This window comes from Mesoplodon mirus, assembly GCF_964341445.2.
Source record: "Mesoplodon mirus genome assembly, chromosome: X".
NCBI lineage: Eukaryota > Metazoa > Chordata > Mammalia > Artiodactyla > Ziphiidae > Mesoplodon > Mesoplodon mirus.
In genome coordinates this window covers 132,690,069-132,712,789 of record NC_138981.1, presented here as the reverse complement: position 1 = coordinate 132,712,789, position 22,721 = coordinate 132,690,069, and positions in this window count along the sequence as shown.

Here is a 22,721-nt window from a genome sequence, read left to right as displayed (position 1 = left end):
TTTCTTAGGAGGAACCTACAATTCCAGTAGTCTGCCTGGAGGTGAACCGTGATCCTCAGACTCATTTACCTTTGGCAGAAAACCAGCAAGCTTCCATTCAGACTTTCATCCTACTTTCAGATCTTTCTTTATCTTTCTTCTTATACCTCATCCAAGGAATCACTGTAATTGTCCTTTGGCATGCCAGCTGATATTTTCAGCTTCCTGTCTCTTTGCCCGAGGGAAAAATGCTGATTTCCTCTGCTATTTGGCAAATGTCAAAAGAAAAAGACTGGCTACACTATGTATTCCTTTCAGCAGCATGAATGAACATCCTGTATTTTTCCCCCAATCAGGAGAAGATTTAACTAGCTCAAACTTAATTAGCCTAAGCTCAGAGAGTTTGTTCCTATTATTTCTCTATTGCTTCTCCTTCATTTGTTCCTTTTTCTCTTCTAAGAATTACAATCCTAAGGCTTTAAGAATTATATGCCTTTATATATTTGCATATCATATTTGTGTCTAAATTTTTTAGAGGTTCTGGGAGAGTTTTCTGAATTCTTCTGCTTTGGTTTTCTGCAATAATCTATCTCCTGTTCACTGCCTCCATGGTATTATTTTTTCATTCTGTAATTGTGTTTTTTTATCTGAAAGCAATCTTGCTTGGTTTCATATTGCTTTGTCTTCATCTATGAAGTATTCTCTCAAAACTCTTGGAAAATACAAAATAGAATTTATCTAATGTTTTCTCCAGTTCCATGGAGTAAATCTCTTTCATTGAGAGAAATCTTATTCCTTGGTCTACCCATTTTCTTTGGGACTACCAACTCTTTCCAAATATCTGTGCAGTTGTTCTGTTTTCACACTCTAACCAGAGTGGTCTCTACTAAGTTCTGCTAGTTGGGATGGGTTTCTGTACAAATAGTTTCTTTCTGAGAAGTGGGGTTTTATATTTTTGTAGTTGTATTTTTCTAGATTGATGATCTAGTTGATCATAAGTAACTATGAAGGGGATGGATGCCTGTGAACGGTGCTGCGCCCAGCAGTTTCTTGCTCTGTTGGTAATGGTAGCATGGAGTTAGAGGACTTTCCCTTTCCCAGGTGGTCTTGACTGCCCTTTCTGAGCCTGTTGCAGCCCTGTCCTCTCTCTTCACTCATACTGGGGAGAAAGTAGGCACGTGAGCTCCCTGGCCTGCCTCTCCACAATCTGTGGAGTGGAGTCGTTCTCAGATGGTTGCACTGTCCCCATCCCTGCACTGCCCCACAGGTCCAGGAGCTTACCTGCACTTCCACCCCGGGCGTGGGGATTTACGAGCTTCTGTTCAGGGTTCCCATCCACTTACCTCTGCACCCCTCAACTGGGGTTTTATTCATGTGTGGAAGAAGAACAGGATAGCATTTCCCTTGACCTCCTATCCATACCATGCCTTTTAGAATGTCCCCAGTTTGTTGCCTATTGATGGATTCCTTCTGTTTTCCAGCAATGGTACAGACTTCCCTATTTTTATATTTGTGTGAGCATTTTACTTAACAGAATGTTTAGTGCATTGTTTTCCATAGTGAAAACTTGAAGACTAATAAAAGGTTAGCTAAGTTATTTATATCCATTAAATATGAGGCCATTGAAATGAATGTAAATCCATTTTTATTTCTAACTGAAAAAAGCATGTTACAATGTTTATGGCATAGCATGATGACCATTAACATTTTTGGTAAAATTATATATAATTAGAGAAAGACCGAAAAATCTCAATGTTAGATGAAGTCATTCTAACATTAGAAATTTGAAGAAAATTTTTAATCTCCCCTCCCATGTCCAGTGGGAGGTCCAGTATCTCCTCCAATATTTCTGTGAATTCTTCACTTCTAGTTCTGAGTTGCTTCTTTTTAACTCTTGTGCTTCACCTTCCCTGGCTCCTTTATTCTCCCAAACCATTACTTCATCCATTCAAACTGTCACAGACACAGTATTTGTGTTTATTGTGGTTAAGAAGGTGGTCCCCATTGAAATGGAGCTTACATTCTCATCCAGGGCATTTGTAGATGTGTTACTGATGACTTGACTGAATGCAGGGGTAGCCATTTGACATCCTAGTTCTTTAAATTTCTCTGGCTAATATGGCCACCTTTCATCACAGGTGCCATCCTCCTAGCAGACTACTCAATTTTCAATTTCCTCTCTCTCTGTCTCTGTCTCTCTCTGTCTTTCTCTCTTTGCCTCTCTGTCTCTATCTTTCTGTCTCTGTCTCCCATTGAATACCTGTCTTTTCTTTCCTTTTTTCCAGAACAGTTAGTTTCTTATTTTATTTCCTTCTTCCATTCATATGGATGGGACCTCATGTTTTTCATCCCCAAGTGCTTATCAAGGCATTTATCTAATCAAATACAATTTTCTTTCCTAAAAAGATCTCTAGTGTTGGTTTTTAAAGGAATTAATTTGACTACCTCACTGCATGTATTTATTGGTTTGCAAAAACATGTACTATAGATAGAGACAGATAGAGTCATCCAAAGGGAAGATGTTATCTCTGGGATTAGGGGTGATTTTATTCCTTATTTCATTACTGATAATCTGCATTTTCTATTTTCCAAAACAAATGTATATTACTTAATAATCTTTAAAAACAAGCAAGCAAAATAAATCTTTAATAAAACCCTCAACGTTTCCAGCTCTTCTAATTGAAAATAGAATATAATTGTTCACAACTTATCTTTTCAGGTTTCAAAAGTTTTGACACGCATCTTATTTGTAAACTGAAGTCTGTTACATACTGTATAGTTTTAAACTAATTTCAACAAAATCAGTATAATTAAGTATAAACACACAATTTCAGTATATACATATTAACCTATTGAAAAGGCAGACTGAAACAGTTAAGTGGGTTAATTTGGGGGCAAGAATAGGGGTTTACTTTAAATCCTCTGTATGGTTTTAAATTTTTGCAATCAGGTTAATGTATTACAGTTATTTTAAAAATGGAAAAGAAATATACACACAAAACATACAGCAGGAGCTTCTCAGGAGCCTTGTAAATTTATTTTCCATTAGAAAACACCCTTCATAGGTGATTTTGAGGGGTTGACTATTTTACACAGTAGTACCTTGTCACAACTTGATTAATCATGGTATAGTGAATGGAGATTCTGCTGCTAACTAGTTATACAACCTTAGGCAACCCATTTCATCTAATATATCTTGTGCCATCTGCAAAATGAGGGACTTACCCTATGTTGGGATGTGTAATTCCCAGGTCCAACATTTTTGTGACCCCACTGAACATTAATTTAGAGATCTGGGACCAAAGGGGAAGAATATGTGTTAGTGGGTAAAGTGGTTTCTGTGAGTAGGAAAACAAGGGTTCATTTTGCTGAGAAGAATTGCTGAAGACCCACAACTGCCTTGACATCCCTGCAGTATAAAGGGCTTAGAGCTGACGCTCTTACAGCCCTCCTTTGCCAAATATTTTCTATATAATTTGTGATTTTTTCCCCCATGGCAAAAAGTGATGGGATTTTATAGAATGTGTAAATAAGAGATATGATTTCCAGCCAGCTGCACTGGGCTGCATCTACTCTGTAGAGAGAAGGATGCTGGCATCTAGACGTACAGTATCCTCAATTTGGGGTTACTCCCTGGTAGTAACTGAGTTGCAACACAAAGCTGCCTCAGGAAGACACCTGGCACTTTGCAAAGTCATGCCTTTTCCTTCAAATCAGTTTGAAAATCACTACATTGTTTTAATCTTTTAAGCAATGTCCCTAGTGACATGAAAGAGTGCTACTTCTCTAAGTGCCTGGACTTGGCACTAAAATATCTGGCCCCTCTTGTACCCAAATTAAAACTACTATTTATAAAGGGCAATCATTTGTATGAACATAACACAAGACACCCAGCTCAGCTTCAGTACAAAGTACATAACTTTAATCTGTAATGGAAATAAGGCTGTAGAGATCTGGTTTCAGTAACAGTCTGCTCTTCTTATTTACAATTATGGAGTGCCTCAAAAATAGTGGAGGCAACAGTTTTATAATAATCATTACCTACCATTCTGGCCAAGTGAAATTTAAAAGCCTTCCCCATATGCAGGAATGAGGAGCAAACTCTTAAGAGAAAAGGTTATAGGTCTTTACTGGGTCCGGTTGTGTTGCTGTTGCTTCACGCTTAGTTTGTAAGCCAGGTGCCCCCAATTGTCTCTTCCATATGACACTCACTGTGAGATCTTCAGGCCATTTTTTCAAGTCTACTAAATTTATCATTGCAAGTATGCTCAAAGTACCTAAATCATAATGCCCTCATTCTCTCTTGTTTGTTGAAAATGCATATTGGTATGTAGGCTTATTTTATTATTAAAAAACAGTTACCTCCCATTTTGCTGTGTCTAATCTAAACAATCCTTAACTGTGTCGAGCCATGAATTAATTAGTTTTATATTTCTTATGTTAATTTCTCTCACCTTCCCTGTTAGTTTCAATGGAAATCTATTTTATTAACTTAATAACATTTCTATCCTTCTGTGCTAATGGGAGTTTTTCATAAAAAATTCAAGGATTTCATATAGGCCTGAATAAATGGGAAATAATTGAATGACAGGGCTGATAAATGGGAACTCTCCAGGTGCCCAGCTTCTGTAACCCCTTCAAGTCCATGAATAGAACTGATGCTGCCCCATGTGCCATGACAGTTCAGCAATGGGCAGATCCAGTATCAAGGCAGTTATCTGCACATGACCAGGAGGCTCAGAACAGAATGCAGGCAAATTGACTATTTCTTTTAAGGCAAAATTTCAAGGATCTGACCTATGAAATCAGGGAAAATGACTGATGCTTTCTACACACAGAAACAAAGCAGATGAACAACTATTTCCAAAGGTTAGATGCCATCCATCGAATTCCATTAAGCAATCAAGTACCAGATGACTCAGAGTCACACTGTTCCTTATGTTGGGAAAACTTCCACTCCACCCACCCCATCCATTAATGCCCCAGCCCCTCAGCAAGGAAGGTCTCTCACCTGAGAGAATATGTCATTATAAGCAGGGTGCTAATTGAGAGAGGTCTAACTTGAGGAAGGCTCTAATCGGCTCAATTTTAATGATCATCCTCCAGAGAAGAACATATTATACAAAGAGAGCTCTAGAAGTGGCAGTGAGGGCATACTTGGCACTGAGGAGTTTAGGAGATGTTCTTTAAGATTCACAACGTCTTAAAGTGACCGTGAAGGATTCAAGAAAACAGGTGAAAGCCAGGAGCCCTGGAGGTGCTCCTGTGACCTATATCTTTTTATTTTTTTATTTTATATATTTTTTCTGGCTGCACCGCTGGGGGTGTGGAATTTTAGTTCCCCTACCAGGGATCAAACCCACACCCTTCGCATTGGAAGCACGGAGTTTTAACCACTGGACCACCAGGGAACTTCCTATTTCTTTTTATTTTTTTAAATGGTGGTAAAATATACATAACATTTGACATCTTACATTTTTAAGTACAGCTCAGTGGCATCAAGTACATTCACATTGTTGTGCTGTCATCACCACCATCCATCACAGAACTCTCTTCATCTTGCATAACTGAAACATTGTACCCATAAACAACAATTCCCCATTACCCACTCTCCCTGGTAACCACCATTCTACTTTCTGTCTCTATGAATTTGACGACTCTAGGCACTTCACATAAGTGAAAGTATACAGTATTTGTCTTTTTGTTATTGTCTTATTTTACTTAGCATAATGCACTCAAGGTTCATCCATGTTTTGGTATGTGTCAGAATTTCCTTCCTTTTTTAAGGCTGAATAATACTCCATTGTATGGCTATACCATATTTTGTTTATCCATTCATTCATCAGTGGACCCTTGGGTTTCAATGGCATATTTCTAGATTAAAATAAGATGATTCCTGGACACTATCTGGTACTAGGTTATCAAAACTGTGTGCTAGAGAAGTTTCTGGTTTACCATGAAAGTCCTATTCATGACAGTTTAGCTTTCTGAGCAGATAACAAAAGAGACAAGAAAAGCCTCGTGGTATAATTGCTGTTTGGTGGGAAGCAGAAACAGCACTCACTTAATGCATTTCCTTGGCTACTTGTGGTTTTGATAATATATTTTTTTATCAGAACGCTAATCATTAATTTAAAATGAATAAAATTCCAATAGCACAAGTTCTCTCTTAAAAACCTGACACGCCTAATTACTTCGTGCTTTTGACGGTATAAATTCCATAGGGTCACGTGGAAGTTTGCCTTGTAAAGATGTAGGCATTTGGTGTATTATGGGGGAAAAGTGGTGTTTTAATAGCATTACAATGAATATTGCATACTTTACAAAACAGCTTATGTTTTAAAATATTTCTTTTTCAAAATGATCTTTTGGAAACTTTGGAAATACCCCCAAAAACTTCATAGTAGGCTAGCGCAAGGATTTTCAGCTTGCTGTAACATCATGTCCTGGCATTTGATGTCCTTTCTTAATCCCCTTGTTGTTTTCTCTTTCTTCTCTATTTCTCACTCTCTTTTCAGAGTCAATTTCCCCCCTTTCCATCTTCCTTACTCCTTTTTAGCCTTGCCCTACCTCATCCTGCGCTGGACCTCCAGGTGTCTTCATAAGCATTGCTCAGCGCTGCTGATGGCTCTGAGAGAAAGAGCAGCTGTGAGTGGATTGTGACCTGCAGCTAAAGATCATTAGACTCCCTCACCCATGCAAATGGATACATCAGAGTTGCCCTAGAACATATTAAGTTACAATGAAGTATTATAGACATTCTTGCTCATAAAAGCAAATTTCAAATAGTTATTTTGTTCTTAAGAAGATTAATTGCTAGTTTGGATCTTCAAGGAATTTACATACTAAATAAAGCAAACAGTGACAATATAAATTCTACCCTATTACAGATATATGTCTGAAAAGGCACATGTTTTCAGTGAGGATTTTCCTTGGGTTCTTTTCTCCCTTGAGTCTCCTGGATCTTTGGATTTCTCCATGATCTTAATTGCAGTCAACACTAAAATTTGGATCATTCTGCATCTATGCCAATTCTGATGTGAAAATGCATGCAAATAGCATAACAGCATTTTCCCACTTTTTTTTTTTTTGCGGTATGCGGGCCTCTCACTGCTGTGGCGTCTCCCATTGTGGAGCACAGGCTCCAGACACTCAGGCTCAGTAGCCATGGCTCACGGGCCCAGCCGCTCTGTGGCATGTGGGATCTTCCCGGATCGGGGCACGAACCCGTGTCCCCTGCATCGGCAGGCAGACTCTCAACTACTGCGTCACCAGGGAAGCCCTTCCCACATTTTTAATAGCTATAGACTTTGGTTATAGCAAACAGATTTTGTTATATTCATTGGAGCCCTAAGTCACAAAAATACTAGCTTCTCAGTTGAAAGGAAAGGCTACCACTGGATTAATCTCTCTACCCCTCTGACTCTGTCTCTGTTTCTCTCTCTCCACATACACAGGGCTTCTTTCCACTTAAACTGGGCAATCTTTTTTTTAACATTTTATTGGAGTATAATTTATTTACAATGTTGTGTTAGTTTCTGCTGTATGACAAAGTGAAGCTGGGCAATCTTAAGCAGTGCACTCTTCCTCCTCTCTTGCTCTCACTTTTTTCCCTCCGTAAGATGGAGAAGACTAAATGATCTCTAAGACGCCTTCCCACTCTAAGTGTCTTTATTTCAAAGTCTGTGAATAACATGACACTAATATCCACATTGCTACTGCCCTTTTAAAATGACCTATGCTCTGGGAAAGAGAGTTTGATGAATGTTGTAAAAATCACTTCCTGGAAATGTGACTAGCCATTTTCATAATGGATCTAATTTCATGCACCTAGCTTTAAAAGAAGCAATTTGCTTGCCAGATTGCTAAATTGAAAATTATCATTGTGATAAGGAAATTAATGGTTAACATTTATGACCATTTAAAAAATTCACTCCACATTGATAAGTTCTCAAGCATAGCCTAGAGAATTCCATTAAAGTGTTAGATTTCTGTTGTACAAATGAATATCTTAAAGTACAAGTGAATTGAGATATAGGGCTATAGCTGATGTATTTAAATTTAAATGTCATATGCAGTAGGTACTGAGCACACCATAAAGCTAGCTGCAAATGTTTCATTTACTTTTTTTTTAAACAAATTTAATCAGTTACACATATACATATGTTCCCATATCCCCTCCCTTTTGCGTCTCCCTCCCACCCACCCTATCCCACCCCTCCAGGCGGTCACAAAGCACCGAGCTAACCTCCCTGTGCTATGCGGCTGCTTCCCACTAGCTATCTACCTTACGTTTGGTAGTGTATATATGTCCGTGCCGCTCTTTCGCTTTGTCACAGCTTACCCTTCCTCCTCCCCATATCCTCAAGTCCATTCTCTAGTAGGTCTGTGTCTTTATTCCTGTCTTACCCCTATGTTCTTCATGACATTTTTTTTCTTAAATTCCATATATATGTGTTAGCATACAGTATTTGTCTTTCTCTTTCTGACTTACTTCACTCTGTATGACAGACTCTAGGTCCATCCACCTCATTACAAATAGCTCAATTTCGATTCTTTTTATGGCTGAGTAATATTCCATTGTATATATGTGCCACATCTTCATTATCCATTCATCTGTTGATGGACACTTAGGTTGTTTCCATCTCCTGGCTATTGTAAATAGAGCTGCAATGAACATTTTGGTACATGACTCTTTTTGAATTATGGTTTTCTCAGGGTATATGCCCAGTAGTGGGATTGCTGAGTCGTATGGTAGTTCTATTTGTAGATTTTTAAGGAACCTCGATACTGTTCTCCATAGTGGCTGTACCAATTCACATTCCCACCAGCAGTGTAAGAGTGTTCCCTTTTTTCCACACCCTCTCCAGCATTTATAGTTTCTAGATTTTTTGATGATGGCCATTCTAACTGGTGTGAGATGATATCTCATTGTAGTTTTGATTTGCATTTCTCTAATGAGTAAAGATGTTGAGCATCCTTTCACGTGTTTGTGGGCAGTCTGTATATCTTCTGTGGAGAAATGTCTATTAGATCTTCTGCCCATTTTTGGATTGGGTTCTTTGTTTTTTTGTTATTGAGCTGCATGAGCTGCTTATAAATTATGGAGATTAATCCTTTGTCAGTTGCTTCATTTGCAAATATTTTCTCCCATTCTGAGGGTTGTCTTTTGGTTTGTTCATGGTTTCCTTTGCTGTGCAAAAGCTTTGAAGTTTCATTAGGTCCCATGTGTTTATTTTTGTCTTTATTTCCATTTCTCTAGGAGGTGGGTCAAAAAGGATCTTGCTGTGATTTATGTCATAGAGTGTTCTGCCTATGTTTTCCTCTAAGAGTTTGATAGTGTCTGGCCTTACATTTAGGTCTTTAATCCATTTTGAGCTTATTCTTGTGTATGGTGTTAGGGAGTGATCTAATCTCATACTTTTACATGTCCCTGTCCAGTTTTCCCAGCACCACTATTGAAGAGACTGTCCTTTCTCCACTGTACATTCCTGCCTCCTTTATCAAAGGTAAGGTGACCATATGTGCGTGCGTTTATCTCTGGGCTTTCTATCCTGTTCCATTGATCTATCTTTCTGTTTTTCTGCCAGTACCATACTGTCTTGATTACTGTAGCTTTGTAGTGTAGTCTGAAGTCAGGGAGCCTGATTCCTCCAGCTCCATTTTTCGTTCTCAAGATTGCTTTGGCCATTGGGGGTCTTTTGTGTTTCCATACAAATTGTGAAATTTTTTGTTCTAGTTCTGTGAAAAATGCCAGTGGTAGTTTGGTAGGGATTGCATTGGATCTGTAGATTGCTTTGGGTAGTAGAGTCATTTTCACAATGTTGATTCTTCCAATCCAAGAACGTGGTGCATCTCTCCATCTGTTTGTATCATCTTTAATTTCTTTCATCAGTGTCTTATAATTTTCTGCATACAGGTCTTTTGTCTCCTTAGGTAGGTTTATTCCCAGATATTTTATTATTTTTGTTGCAATGGTAAATGGGAGTGTTTCCTTGATTTCACTTTCAGATTTTTCATTATTAGTGTATAGGAATGCAAGAGATTTCTCTGCATTAATTTTGTATCCTGCTACTTTACCAAATTCATTGATTAGCTCTAGCAGTTTTCTGGTAGCATCCTTAGGATTCTCTATGTATAGTCTCATGTCATCTGCCAACAGTGACAGCTTTACTTCTTCTTTTCTGATTTGGATTCCTTTTATTTCCTTTTCTTCTCTGATTGCTGTGGCTAAAACTTCCAAAACTATGTTGAATAAGAGTGCTGAGAGTGGGCAACCTTGTCTTGTTCCTGATCTTAGTGGAAATGGTTTCAATTTTTCACCATTGAGGACGATGCTGGCTGTGGGTTTGTCATATATGGCCTTTATTATGTTGAGGAAAGTTCCCTCTATGCCTACTTTCTGCAGGGTTTTTATCATAAATGGGTGTTGAATTTTGTCGAAAGCTTTCTCTGCATCTATTGAGATGATCATATGGTTTCAATTTGTTAATATGGTGTATCACGTTGATTGATTTGCGTATATTGAAGAATCCTTGCATTCCTGGAATAAACCCCACTTGATCATGGTGTATGATCCTTTTAATGTGCTGTTGGATTCTGTTTGCTAGTATTTTGCTGAGGATTTTTGCATCTATGTTCATCAGTGATATTGGCCTCTAGTTTTCTTTCTTTGTGACATCACTGTCTGGTTTTGGTATCAAGGTGATGGTGGCCTCGTAGAATGAGTTTGGGAGTGTTCCTCCCTCTGCTATATTTTGGAAGAGTTTGAGAAGGATAGGTGTTAGCTCTTCTCTAAATGCTTGGTAGAATTTGCCTGTGAAGCCATCTGGTCCTGGGCTTTTGTTTGTTGGAAGATTTTTTATCACAGTTTCAATATCAGTGCTTGTGATTGGTCTGTTCATATTTTCTATTTCTTCCTGATTCAGTCTTGGCAGGTTGTGCATTTCTAAGAATTTGTCCATTTCTTCCAGGTTGTGTATTTTATTGGCATAGAGTTGCTTGTAGTAATCTCTCATGATGTTTTGTATTTCTGCAGTGTCAGTTGTTACTTCTCCTTTTTCATTTCTAATAATTTGTCCATTTCTTCCAGGTTGTCCATTTTATTGGCATAGAGTTGCTTGTAGTAATCTCTCATGATCTTTTGTATTTCTGCAATGTCAGGTGTTACTTCTCCTTTTTCGTTTCTAATTCTATTGATTTGAGTCTTCTCCCTTTTTTTCTTGATGAGTCTGGCTAATGGTTTATCAATTTTGTTTATCTTCTCAAAGAACCAGCTTTTAGTTTTATTGATCTTTGCTATCGTTTCCTTCATTTCTTTTTCATTTATTTCTGATCTGATTTTTATGATTTCTTTCCTTCTGCTAACTTTGGGATGTTTTTGCTCTTCTTTCTCTAATTGCTTTAGGTGCAAGGTTAGGTTGTTTATTCGAGATGTTTCCTGTTTCTTAAGGTAGGATTGTATTGCTATAAACTTCCCTCTTAGAACTGCTTTTGCTGCATCCCATAGGTTTTGGTTCGTCGTGTCTCCACTGTCATTTGTTTCTAGGTATTTTTTAATTTCCTCTTTGATTTCTTCAGTGATCACTTCGTTATAAAGTAGTGTATTGTTTAGCCTCCATGTGTTTGTATTTTTTACAGATCTTTTCCTGTAATTGATATCTACTCTCATAGCAATGTGGTCGGAAAAGATACTTGATACGATTTCAATTTTCTTAAATTTACCAAGGCTTGATTTGTGACCCAAGATATGATCTATCCTGGAGAATGTTCCATGAGCACTTGAGAAAAATGTGTATTCTGTTGTTTTTGGATGGAATGTCCTATAAATATCAATTAAGTCCATCTTGTTTAATGTATCATTTAAAGCTTGTGTTTCCTTATTTATTTTCATTTTGGATGATCTGTTCATTGGTGAAAGTGGGGTGTTAAAGTCCCCTACTATGATCGTGTTACTGTCGATCTCTCCTTTTATGGCTGTTAGTATTTGCCGTAGGTATTGAGGTGCTCCTATGTTGGGTGCGTAAATATTTACAATTGTTATATCTTCTTCTTGGATCGATCCCTTGATCATTATGTAGTGTCCTTCTTTGTCTCTTCTAGTAGTCTTTATTTTAAAGTCTATTTTGTCTGATATGAGAATTGCTACTCCAGCTTTCTTTTGGTTTCCATTTGCATGGAATATCTTTTTCCATCCCCTTACTTTCAGTCTTTATGTGTCTCTAGGTCTGAAGTGGGTCTTTTATAGACAGCATATATATGGGTCTTGTTTTTGTATCCATTCAGCCAATCTGTGTCTTTTGGTGGGAACATTTAGTCCAATTACATTTAAGGTAATTATTGATATGTATGTTCCTATTCCCATTTTCTTAATTGTTTTGGGTTCGTTATTGTAGGTCTTTTCCTTCTGCTGTGTTTCTTGCCTAGAGAAGTTCCTTTAGCATTTGTTGTAAAGCTGGTTTGGTGGTGCTGAACTCTCTCAGCTTTTTCTTGTCTATAAAGGTTTTAATTTCTCCATCAAATCTGAATGAGATCCTTGCTGGGTAGAGTAATCTTGGTTGCAGGTTTTTCTCCTTCATCACTTTAATTATGTCCTGCCACTCCCTTCTGGCTTGTAGAGTTTCTGCTGAGAGATCAGCTGTTATCCTGATGGGGATTCCCTTATGTGTTATTTGTTGTTTTCCCCTTGCTGCTTTTAATATGATTTCTTTGTGTTTAATTTTTGACAGTTTGATTAATATGTGTCTTGGCGTATTTCTCCTTGGATTTATTCTGTATGGGACTCTCTGTGCCTCCTGGACTTGATTAACTATTTTCTTTCCCATATTAGGGAAATTTTCAACTATAATTTCTTCAAATATTTTCTCAGTCCCTTTCTTTTTCTCTTCTTCTTCTGGAACCCATATAATTCGAATGATGGTGTGTTTAATGTTGTCCCAGAGGTCTCTGAGACTGTCCTCTGTTCTTTTCATTCTTTTTTCTTTATTTTGCTCTGCAGCAGTTATTTCCACTATTTTATCTTCCACCTCACTTATCCGTTCTTCTGCCTCACTTATTCTGCTATTGATTCCATCTAGAGTATTTTTCATTTCATTTATTGTGTTTTTAATTGATGCTTGATTCATCTTTAGTTCTTCTAGGTCCTTGTTAACTGTTTCTTGCATTTTGTCTATTCTATTTCCAAGATTTTGTATCTTGGAAATAGAATCTTGGATCATCTTTACTATCATTATTCTGAATTCTTTTCCAGATAAACTGCCTAGTACGTCTTCATTTGTTAGGTCTGGTGGGATTTTATCTTGCTTCTTCTCCTGCTGTGTGTTTTTCTGTCTTCTCATTTTGCTTATGTTACTGTGTTTGGGGTCTCCTTTTTGCAGGCTGCAGGTTCGTAGTTCCTGTTGTTTTTGGTGTCTGTTCCCAGTGGCTAAGGTTGGTTTAGTGGGTTGTGTAGGCTTCCTTGTGGAGGGGACTAGTGCCTGTGTTCTGGTGGATGAGGCTGGATCTTGTCTTTCTGGTGGGCAGGTCTACGTCTGGTGGTGTGTTTTGGGGTGTCTGCGGACTTTGTATGATTTTAGGCAGCCTCTCTGCTAATGGGTGGGGTTGTGTTCCTGTCTTGCTAGTTGTTTGGCATAGGGTGTCTAGCACTGTAGCTTGCTGGTCGTTGAGTGAAGCTGGGTGTTTGTGTTGAGATGGAGATCTCTGGAAGATTTTTGCCGTTTCATATTATGTGGAGCTGGGAGGTCGCTTGTGGACCAGTGTCCTGAAGTTGGCTCTCCCACCTCAGAGGCAAAGCACTGACTCCTGGCTCCTCAATTTGGGATGATTTGTTGTCTATTCAGGTATTCCACAGATGCAGGGTACATCAAGTTGATTGTGGAGCTTTAATCCGCTGCTTCTGAGGCTGCTGGGAGAGATTTCCCTTTCTCTTCTTTCTTCTCACAGCTCCCGGGTCTCAGCTTTGGATTTGGCCCCGCCTCTCCGTGTAGGTCACTGGAGGGCGTCTGTTCTTCGCTCAGACAGGACAGGGTTAAAGGAGCAGCCGCTTCGGGGACTCTGGCTCACTCAGGCCGGGGGGGGGAGGGAGGGGCACGTGGTGCGGGGTGAGCCTGCAGTGGCAGAGGCCGGTGTGACGTTGTACCAGCCCAAGGCGCACCGTGCGTTCTCCCAGGGAAGCCTTCCCTGGATCCCAGGACCCCGGCAATGACGGGCTGCACAGGCTCCCGGAAGGGCGGCGTGGACAGTGACCTGCGCTTGCACACAGGCCTCTTGGCGGCGGCAGCAGCAGCCCCAGCGTCCCACGCCCGTCTCTGGGGTCCGCGCTTTTAGCCCGCCTCGCGCCCGTCTCTGGAGCTCCTTTAAGCAGCGCTCTTAATCCCCTCTCCTCGCGCACCAGGAAACCAAGAGGGAAGAAAAAGTCTCTTGCCTCTTTGGCTGCTCCAGAGTTTTCCCGGACTCCCTCCTGGCTAGCTGTGGTGCATTAGCCCCCTTCAGGCTGAGTTCTCGCCACCAACCCCAGTCCTCTCCCTGCGCTCTGACCGAAGCCCGAGCCTCAGCTTCCAGCGCCGCCCGCCCCAGCAGGTGAGCAGACAAGCCTCTCGGGCTGGTGAGTGCCGGTCGGCACCAATCCTCTGTGCGGGAATCTCTCCGCTTTGCCCTACCCAGGTACGTGGGGAGTTTCTTGCCTTTTGGGAGGTCTGAGGTCTTCTGCCAGCGTTCAGTAGGTGTTCTGTAGGAGTTGTTCCACGTGTAGCTGTATTTCTGGTGTATCTGTGGGGAGGAAGGTGATCTCCACGTCTTACTCTTCCGCCATCTTCCCCGGAAGTCTCTTTCATTTACTTTTAAAGAGTGACATGGAAATTATATTTTTGAGCAAAAAGGGTTTATTTAAATGGTTGATGATGATACTCACCTCCCTAAAGTGAAGCACGTCTAAAATATGTTTATCTTTCTGAGTCCAAACCAATAAAAGGACATGCTTACTTACTTGCTACATCAAGTATAACCCATAGCTTTATAAACAGACCAAGATTAATGGTAGGAGTATCTGTAACCAAGATATTAAACTATTGATTTGGGAAGACATCTCGTGCTTCTGACTTTATTATTTTCAACATATCTCTGAGCATAAGCACCATTAAACAAACAAAATGCAATGAAATGTGGGCTATGCTAAGTTATCTCTTCTTCAAACCTCCATTAATTATAGAAACTGGAAAGCATAGAAAGCTCCAGACACTGGAAAAGAGAATCTCCATGATTGTGGATGGCTCCCACTTGGTGGTCTTCAAAGGGCATCGCTACCCAGGAAGGAAAACAGACTGTGAAATGAGTCTGTTCAATGAGTCTGAAGTGGCATGATAGGTGCCTCATTGGCCTTTCTTATAAGTCATAATATTGCTCTTGATGTTTAAAATATAATGCCAATAAAAGAATCTTAAAAATGCACTTTTGTATTGTGGGAGTTGGGTTTGTGGGTAAATACTGATGTATATAGCATCTCTGGATTGAGTTTTGAAGGACTGAGAAAGTCTTTTTTATATTTATCTTTCTTCTTTCCTTTTCTCCTTCCTCTCTTACATAGTCAGATATTAAATATTCAAAAGAAACAAAAATGCATAAAATATGACTTGGTATGAAAGATGAAAGGGGAAAAAGTATAGAAACAAAATGATCTGGTTCTGAACTAAAATTGCAGACCGTGGTATTCTACACATGTGCTAAGGATATAACCACAAAATTGTCTCTAATAGTCATAGCAGCCATTAAGAAAAGGGAGAATCTGCATGCTGTTAAAGCCACAATATCCGTGAAGTACAAATATATCAATGATACAGTGGATGTATAAATCTTGGTAGAGAGGCCAGGAAGTTTTCCCAGGCATCCACAGAGACAGTACTGGTAGTATAATGACTAAGGTCTCTAACACCATATATGTAACAATGACTTTCATTGGGTTGTTGCTTAACATGACTCTTAATAGAAGTTAATGGTACAGTATCATACCAAAGCATAATTTGGGAAATGCCATTCTGCTGGAGAGCCAGTATAATTAAATCTATGTGCCTAAGGAGTGGGATTGCTGGGTCATGTGGTAACTCTATTTTTATTTTTCCATAGTGGCTGCACCAATTTACATTCCCACCAACAGTGTAGGAGGGTACCCTTTTCTCCACACTCTCTCCAGAATTTATTGTTTGTAGACTTTTTGATGATGACCATTCTGACTGGTGTGATGTGGTACCTTATTGTAGTTTTGATTTGCATTTCTCTAATAATTATCAATGCCGAGCATCTTTTCATGATTTCACATTTTTAACCACCATAACATACTGCCTCCTCGTGAGAGAGCTTTTCTCATTATCCCAAAATCGTATTTCAGAAAGGAGCAGAGGGCCACTAGACAGCAAAGCATTTCATAAAGACAACTCAGCTATGATGCTGACCTTGGCTTACCCAAATAGAACAATGTAGCACTCCCAAAGACTTAAATCCACTTTGGCCTGGCAGGCAGGGAAAAGAGAGCTGTAGTTGAAATCAGGTGACCTAGATTTTAGTCCTTCTGATGCCACCTTGAGTAAATTTCTACTCCTCTTTGGCTCAGTTTCCCCAACTATACAATGAGGGTTTTGAACTAGAATGTGTGGGGTCTCAACCAGGGGAGCATAGTAATATCACCTGGAAAACTTGCAAAGTACATTGCTCAGGCCCTGTACCAAATTTACTGAGCAGTCAATGTGGGCTAGATGCTGTGGAAGTTAGAGTTAAGCTTTCTTTCTTTCTTTTATTTATTTATTTTTATTTAAAATTTTAATTTTATATTAGAGCATAGTTGATTAACAGTGTTGTATTAGTTTCAGGTGTACAGCAAAGTGATTCAGTTATACACATGCATGTATCTATTCTTTTTCAAATTCTTTTTCCTTATAGGTTGTTACAGAATACTAAGCAGAGTTTCCTGTGCTATACAGTAGGCCCTTGTTGGTTATCTATTTTAAATATAGCAGTGTGAAGAGTTAAGCTTTCTAAGACCAGCTTCTCCTTTGCAAAAAGTCTTTATGGCTTGATGCATAAAGAAACAATTCTACCTATACAGGGTATTTTGCTGTGTTAGAAGCTAGAGGTGCATATGTGAATCCAGCTACATCTATAAAAGCAGCAACACTATCACTCTTTCATGGTGGAGGACACTTGAAAAGGGGCCATGGGGAAAAGCTGAGGGTTAGCGGCCAAACCATACCTATAACGACCCAGGACAGGCTGCTGAAGTGAACAAACCCCCAGCATTGACTACTGGAAGCAGATCTAGGCACATTAGGAATCCCAATAAAGCACTGAGGAATAAGGACAAGGCCACCGACTTTGCAGTCATGTGTGCTCCCTGGAAATCACAGATTTGTGATTTACCAGCTCTGTCACCTTGGGCAAATTTATTTGACTTTCCTGAGCTTCCATTTCTGCGATTGGAAGATGGAGATGAATAGTACTGGACTCATGGGGTTTTATTCTTGTTGTGCTGTGTGGTGTTATCGTTAACATTTACTGTGTTCTTTCAACTTGCCAGGTGTTCTTCTAAGTGCTTCACGTGTGTGATTTCATTTCATCTTGACCAAACACCAAAGAACGTGTCCAAATCACCCACCTGGTAATCAGTCAGCCTTGATCCAGTTCGTCTGATTCCAGAGGACACACCGTCTCTGAAAGAAGGTGGATGCTCCAGGATTACTCGTTCCGTTCTCCCTTCTTTCCGCTTAGTATGGACAACAGCTCCAAATGGACAGAAGCTACTAAATTGCCTCTTTACAACCTGAGTCCATTAAATCCTCTCCATTATGAAAATGGCTTCTCTAGTTCCACAAAGTGCTTTTTACAAGATTCATTAAACTTCCTTTCCCCATGTACATGTCATTTTATCAGGGTGTCAGAAATATAGCTATTAGTGCCGTGGGATTTCATGGACTCATAAAATAACAATGTTAAGCTAGAAAAGCCCTGAGGCATGGTTTTGTCTATTCCTCTCATTTTACACATGGGGAAACTGAGGCTTGGAGTGATTTAAGTGATTTAACCATGAAAACCCACCAAGCTTGTGACTGAATCAGAATAAAAGACCAAGTTCTCTGTCACCTAAGTCAATGCTCATTTTACTTTATCACTCATTAATATCAGCGAGCAACCTTGCAAGCAGCTATCACTGGTGCTTCATTCATTCATTTATTCAAGAGATATTTATTGAGCACTTACCATGTGCCACACACCATGCAAAACCCTGGGGTAAGGAGAAATAAGCAGTGCTTGGCTCAAGCAACCCACAGTCTCTCTTGCTGGAACAGGTGGGAGGGTGGGGGAAAGCAAGGGGAACCCTGTAAATCAGCAGTTCTTTACTCTGGCCTCATACTAGAATTACCTTGGAATCTTTAAAGAGTGATAATGCCAAAAATGTCTAGGGACCCACCCTAGACAAGTTGAATAAGAATCTCTGCAGGTAGGGCCTGGGCATCTGTGGTGCCTGAGTAATAGCAATGAGCCCCTAAATTTAGTAACCTCTGCTCTAAGTACATGATCTTCAAAAAGTGGTCAAGAAAAGTATGGAAAGGAGAGTGCTTATGCTAAGGCTTAGCAGGAAATTGCCTTTGCAAGTTAAAGAAAATCTGGCTGGAGGGTCAGTGGCTCTAGGAACAACCAAAATATATTAAAGTGGAGCTCATAGCTTAGCACACTCAAGAGTGGGTCAAATCACACAGCATAATACTGGCTACTTTGTCATTCCTTATACTGACAGATTTTTTTTTTAAATTTATGAGTCAACAATTGGGTACCAAGCCCTATAAGAGACACTTTCACATATAGGGGTGCATTTAATCCTTATATCACTGTGAGGTAGGTGCTATCATTATGCCCATTTTGCAGTTGAGGAAACTGAGACTCAAGGAGATGAACTTGCTTGAGATCACAGAGGAAGTGGCAGAACCAAGGTTTAAATATATGCTTTCTAGGAGGAGCTTCAAGATGGCAGAAGAGTAAGATGCGGAGATCACCTTCCTCTCTACAAATACATCAGAAATAAATCTACATGTGGAACAACTCCTACAGAACACCTACTGAATGCTGGCAGAAGACCTCAGACCTCCCAAAAGGCAAGAAACTCTCCACGTAGCTGGATAGGGCAAAAGAAAAAAGTAAAAAAGAGACAGAAGAATAGGGATGAGACCTGCACCTCTGGGAGGGAGCTGTGAAGGAGGAAAGTTTCCACACACTAGGAAGATCTTCACTGGTGGAGACAGTGGGGTGGTGATGGGGAAGCTTCAGAGCCATGAAGGAGAGCAACCCCACCCATTAGCAGATAGGCTGCCTAAAATCATAATAAGGCAACAGACACCCCAAAACACACCCCCAGACGTGGACCTGCCCAACAGAAAGAAAAGATCCAGCCCCATCCACCAGAACACAGGCACCAGTGCCCTCCACAAGGAAGCCTACAAAACCCAGTGAACCAAACTTAGCCACTGGGGACAGACAACAAAATCAACGGAAACTATGAACTTGCAGCCTGTGAAAAGGAGATCCCAAACACAATAAATTAAGCAAAATGAGAAGACAGAGAAACACACAGCAGATGAAGGAGCAAGGCAAAAACCCACCAGACCAAACAAATGAAGAGGAAGTAGGCAGTCTACCTGAAAAAGAATTCAGAATAATGATAGTAAACCTGATCCAAAATCTTGGAAATAGAAAAGACAAAATACAGGAAACGTTTAACAAGGACCTAGAAGAACTAAAGAGCAAACAAACAGAAATGAACAACCCAATAAATGGCATTTAAAATCCTGTAGAAGGGATCAAGAGCAGAATAACTGAGGCAGAAGAACGGATAAGTAACCTGGAAGATAAAATAGTGGAAATAAGTACTGCAGAGCAGAATAAAGAAAAAAGAATGAAAAGAATTGAGGACAGTCTCGGAGACCTCTGGGACAACATTAAATGCACCAATATTCGAATTATAGGGGTTCCAGTAGAGGAAGAGAAAAAGAAAGGGAGTGAGAAAATATTTAAAGAGACTATAGTTGAAAACTCCCCTAATATGGAAAAGGAAATAGCTAATAAATCCAGGAAGCACAAAGAGACCCATACAGGATAAATCCAAGGAGAAACATGCCAAGACACATATTAATCAAACTATCAAAAATTAAATACAAAGAAAAAATATTAAAAGCAGCAAGGGAAAAATAATAAGTAACACATACGGGAATCCCCATAAGGTTAACAGCTGATCTTTCAGCAGAAACTCTGCAAGCCAGAAGGGAGTGGCAGGACATACTTATGGTGATGAAAGAGAAAAACCTACAACCATATTACTCTACCCAGAAAGAATCTCATTCAGATTTGACAGAGAAATTAAAAGCTTTACAGACAAGCAAAAGCTAAGAGAATTCAGCAGCACCAAACCAGCTTTACAACAAATGCTAAAGGAACTTCTCTAGGCAGTAAACACAAGAGAAGGAAAAGACATACAATAATAATCCCAAAACAATTAACAAAATTGTGATAGGAACATACATATCGATAATTACCTTAAATGTAAATGGATTAAATGTTCCAGCCAAAAGACACAGACTGGCTGAATGGATACAAAAACAAGACCCATATATATGCTGTCTACAAGAGACCCACTTCAGACCTAGGAACACATACAGACTGACAGTGGGGGGATGGAAAAAGATATTCCATGCAAATGGAAATCAGAAGAAAGCTGGACTAGCAATTCTCATATCAGACTAAATAGACTTTAAAACAAAGACTATTACAAGAGACAAAGAAGGACACTACATAATGATCAAGGGATCAACCCAAGAATATATAACGATTGTAAATATTTATTCACCGAACATAGGAGCACCTCAATACATAAGGCAAATACTAACAGCCATAAAAGTGGAAAACATCAGTCACACAATCATAGTAGAGAACTTTAAATCCCCACTTTCACCAATGGACAGATCATCCAAAATGAAAATAAACAAGGAAACACAAGCTTTAAATGATACATTAAACAAGATGGACTTAATTGATATTTATAGGACATTCCATCCAAAAACAACAGAGTACACATTCTTCTCAAGTGCTCATGGAACATTCTCCAGGATAGATCATATCTTGGGTCACAAATCAAGCTGTGATAAATTTAAGAAAATTGAAATCATATCAAGTATCTTTTCCAATGACAACGCTATGAGACAAGATATCAATTACAGGAAAAAAATCTGAAAAAATACAAACACATGGAGGCTGAACAATACACTACTAAATAACCAAGAGATCACTGAAGAAATCAAAGAGGAAATCAAAAAATACCTAGAAACAAATGACAATGAAAACACGACACCCCAAAACTTATGGGATGCAGCAAAAGCAGTTCTAAGAGGGAAGCTTATAGCTATACAAGCTGACCTTAAGAAACAAGAAACAACTCAAATAAACAACATAACCTTACACCTATAGCAATTAGAGAGAGAAGAACCAAAATACCCCAAAGTTAGCAGAAGGAAAGAAATCATAAAAATCAGATCAGAAATAAATGAAAAAGAAATGAAGGAAACGATAGCAAAGATCAATAAATATAAAAGCTGGTTCTTTGAGAAGACAAACAAAATTGATAAATCATTAGCCAGACTCATCAAGCAAAAAATGGAGAAGACTCAAATCAATAGAATCAGAAATGAAAAAGTAGAAGTAACATCTGATACTGCATAAATACAACGGATCATGAGATTACTACAAGCCCAATAAAATGGACAACCTGGAAGAAATGGACAAATTCTTAGAAATGCACAACCTTCCGAGACTGAACCAGGAAGAAATAGAAAATATGGACAGACCAATCACATTCACTGACATTGAAACTGTGATTAAAAATCTCCCAACAAACAAAAGCCCAGGATGATATGGCTTCACAGGTGAATTGTATGAAACATTTAGAGAAGAGCTAATGCCTATCCTTCTCAAACTCTTCCAAAATATAGCAGAGGGAGGAGCACTCCCAAACTCATTCTACGAGGCCACCATCACCCTGATACCAAAACCAGACAAACATGTCACAAAGAAAGAAAACTACAGGCCAATATCACTGATGAGCATAGATGCAAAAATCCTCAACAAAATACTAGCAAACAGAATCCAACAGCACATTAAAAGGATCATACACCATGATCAAGTGGGGTTTATTCCAGGAATGCAAGGATTCTTCAATATACGCAAATCAATCAATGTGATACACCATATTAACAAATTGAAGGGAAAAAAACATATGATCATCTCAATAGATGCAGAAAAAGCTTTTGACAAATTTCAACACCGATTTATGATAAAAACCCTCCAGAAAGTAGGCATAGAGGGAACTTTCCTCAACATAATAAAGGCCATATATGACAAACCCACAGCCAACATCGTCCTCAATGGTGAAAAACTGAAACCATTTCCACTAAGGTCAGGAACAAGACAAGGTTTCCCACTATCCCCACTATTATTCAACAGTTTTGGAAATTTTAGCCACAGCAATCAGAGAAGAAAAAGAAATAAAATTAATCCAAGTTGGAAAAGAAGAACTAAAGCTGTCACTGTTTGCAGATGACATGATACTATACATAGCAAATCCTAAAGATGCTACCAGAAAACTACTAGAGCTAATCAATGAAATTGGTAAAGTAGCAGGATACAGAATTAATGCTCAGAAATCTCTTGCATTCCTT